At 51.9% G+C, this 3,578-nt stretch overlaps 1 protein-coding gene across 3 annotated transcripts in view; it reads left to right on the plus strand.

The window, feature by feature from the left end:
• SCN5A (sodium channel, voltage gated, type V alpha subunit) overlaps positions 1-3,578 on the plus strand; it is an 80,547-nt gene that overhangs the window by 73,886 nt on the left and 3,083 nt on the right. The window lies entirely within an intron of this gene.

Below are 3,578 nucleotides of genomic sequence, written 5' to 3' on the forward strand. Positions count from 1 at the left end.
ACAAAGTTTAAGACTAATATTACTATATTTACCACAGTGAAGATTAACCAAAATAAAATCCCTTAAACACTATCTATTACTTAAGGGCTTTCATTCTCATAGAGACATCCTAGGGGGTAAAGTAAAGTGAGGGAGGAAGAGGAAATTTCTTGTAAATCAAATTATGGTAAGGTTCTTTGAAAAACTTGTTAGAAAGTTTAAGTGAGTTTTCTGAAGTCTAGATGGTAGAAAACCTGATTAGCTCTGAATAGAGGACTTGGGTGAATTTCCATATCTAAAGACTAGATAGTAGAAAGCTTGAGTGGTTATTTAGAAACTGAATGGAAGGCTATGTGAGATAGTGTGATAAGGTTTGGGTTTTCCTCTGTCTGGCAGTGAGAGAGACTTTGCAGTAACAGCCATTTGTTTTTATTAATCAGCCAGTTGTTTAATGACTTTTGACTTCAGAGGAATTTCTCACCCTGGTGCAGTACTTGCTTGTCAGGGCCAGGTAGCGCCTTCTGAGGCTGAGGCAATCCAACTGTAAGCTGAAGGTTGTTTGGAATATTTTGATATTACACAAAAAAGGGAGGTCACAACATAAGTTAGCGTGGAAAGTCTGATTTTTCAGAGCATTTCCCCTCTATCCATACCGTGTCTGTCGACAGAGGTTGCATAGCTTGTGTCAGGTAGGTATGCAAGTTGGGTGGGCAGAGGTCCTCTTCCCAGACCAGACAGTCTTGGGTCAGTGCTTCCCTGCACTAAGTCTCTTTAGCCATTTTCTCTGCATTCCCCACCTTTCTGCTCTCTCTCTCTGCCACACATACACACACACACACACCCCTCCAGAAAGACCCTGTCTGGGAAGGCCCACTCAGACCAAGAGTACCAACACTGCAGAAAACTCAGCACCCCTTTCTGACAGAACCCTTAAGGAACCCTGAAACATGTTCTCTTACTCCTTGGAGGGCTTCACGGGTAAATCTGGGAAGAGGAGGGCTTTCATGCCCTCCCATGTGGAAGTCTACTCCCTGAATCGCCAGGGATGAGAGACAGGTGGCCTTGAGGGTCCAAGTTATCCTTGAAAATGGAAAATTCTGGAGTCTAGCGTCAAGGTGTACAGCACACTCCTTCAGATTCCACCTAATGCGTGAAGTCAGCCTCACAAAGACAACAGCCCTGAGGCAGGGGAATCATATAACTACCAACAGACAGGATTCCCACTTAGTCTGTTCAGTCTATTATCATGAAAACTACCAAACTGGGTATTTGGGATAACTTATAAACAAATTTATTCCTCACAGTTCTGGGAGCTGGTAGTCTAAGCCACCAGCATGGATGTTTTCTGATGAATACCTGCTTTTTGGTTCATAGCCAGCACCTCTGGCTGTGTCCTCATACAGTAGAGGGACTGTCTAGGGTCTTTCTAGAACCTCTTTCACAAGGCACTGATCCCATTTCAAGAGTTCCATCCTCATGAAGTAAGCATCTCCCAAATGTCCCACCTCCTAATCCCACCATCCTTGGGGATGACAATTTCCACATAAATTGGTAAGAGGACCTCAGCACTCGGTCCTTAGTGTACAGCCATGTCCATTTGATCTCTAAGCCCAATGTCTTTTTTTTGCAATGGCTTTATTGAGATATATAACTCATGTAGCATAAACCCGACTCTTTAAAGTATACAATTTAGTCATTTTTAGTGTATTTACAGAGCTGTGCAAACCTCACCACTATCTAATATTAGAATAGTCTCCTTACCCCCAAAAGAAACAGCCCCCCTAGCAACCACTAATCTGAGATTTTGAGGGACTGCCAAAGTGTCTTCCAAAGTGGCTGTACCATTCACATTTCCATCATCAGATCAGAGGGGTCCAATTACCTCACATCCTCGTGAACACTTGTTATTTCTCTGTAATTTTTTTTTTCTCTTACAGCCAACCTAATGGGGAGGAAATGATATCTCATTGAGGTTTTGGTTTGCATTTCCCCTGATGACTAAGATGTCGAACCATCCTTCCAAGTGTTCACTGGTCATTTTCTTTAGTATATATATATATAAAAGTCTTAGAAAAATAGCTAGTCAATTCTTAAGCTTGTTTTTTGACTAGCTTACTGATGTTTTTATCATTGGGTAGTAAGAGTTCTGTATATATTCTGATGCCAGTCCCTTAACAGGTCATGACCTACAAGTATTTTCTCCCATTCTGTGGATTTTCTTTTCACTTTTTTAGTTGCTGTCTTTGGCAACACAATAGGCTTTCATTTCAAAGTTCAATTTATAGCCATATTTTAGTCTTTTCTCACTTGTGCTCAGAGCTCAAATTCTTGGCCCTGCCTGTCCCCCCTCTCTGTCTGTCCCCCGTCTGTCTGTGCCCCTGGATCTCTTCTCTGCCCCGTCTCTCTCTCACTTCTCCAGTCCCGCCCTGGGACTGCCGTCTGCGCCCAGCGGTTCCCTCCGCTGGTGGCCTTGGGGGCGGTGGCCTTGGGCTGCAGAGGACAGGGCCAGCTCCCTGTGGTGCGGGCAGGGGGAGAGCAGGCAGGACGAGCCCCTGACTGGGTCCCCTGTGCGCAGCAACTGTCCTCCAGAGTCTTCCTGGACCACAGCACCCTCCCCAGCACCCTGAGAGTCACCTACGACTCCTTCTGCAGTAAGGGGGCCCCGAAGATTGGCCAGCCCCGCGGGGACTGTGACGGCGTCCAGATCAACGTGCCGGTGAGCATCCACCCACCATTCTGGAAGCTTCTATCCCGGGAACGGAGAGAAGGACACTCCCTAGCCCAAGGCAGAGGTGGCCCCAGGAGGCCGTGGGAGGGCAGGCGTGCAGTCACCCACGGAAGGACTGGCCAGGGGGCTGACTGTGCAGGGCAGTGCCCCCTGGGGGTGCAGTGGGGCGCCGCCTGGGGCTGGGCTGGGTTCCCTTCCTGTGCTTGTGATTTACTTCTCCACGGACTCCAGCGGCCACGGCCACGGTGACAGGACAGGCCCGTGGCCTGTGGGCGTGCGGCCCCAGGGCTGAGTGCGCTGGCCGGCCTCTCGCTGCTCCTTGGGCAAAACAGCGACTGCCCAGGCGCCGCTCCCCGTCCCTGCCGGGGCGCCGCCGGGGCCCCTCCGACCTTTGCTCAGGGTCCAACACAAGTCACAGGCGGCGCCTGGCCTTCCCTGCGGGGTCCGGCCTCCAAGCCCCGAGGGGCCCAGGACAAAGTGCCCTGGGGACAGTGTGGCCTCCCCGCCAGCACACAGCCCCCTCCCGCTCTGGCGCCGGGCTCGGCCGGGCCAGGGATGCCCCCCGACCGCTGAGTCTGCCCCGGCCAGGGTGGGGGGCCCGCGTGGGTCAGAGCTGACCCCGCTCCCCGGCAGATCACCTTCCAGGTGAAGGTCACGGCCACGGAGTGCATCCAGGAGCAGACCTTCGTCATCCGGGTGCTGGGCTTCACGGACACGGTGACCGTGCGGGTCCAGCCCCAGTGCGAGTGCCAGTGCCGGGACGCCAGCGGGGACCCGGCGCTCTGCAGCAGCAAGGGCACCATGGAGTGCGGCATCTGCAGGTCGGGCGGGGTCCGGGGTCCCCGGGGCCTGGGGGCGGGGCTGGGGGAGG

Source organism: Condylura cristata, unplaced genomic scaffold (genome assembly GCF_000260355.1).
Source record: "Condylura cristata isolate star-nosed mole 26May11 unplaced genomic scaffold, ConCri1.0 scaffold00004, whole genome shotgun sequence".
NCBI classification, from domain to species: domain Eukaryota; kingdom Metazoa; phylum Chordata; class Mammalia; order Eulipotyphla; family Talpidae; genus Condylura; species Condylura cristata.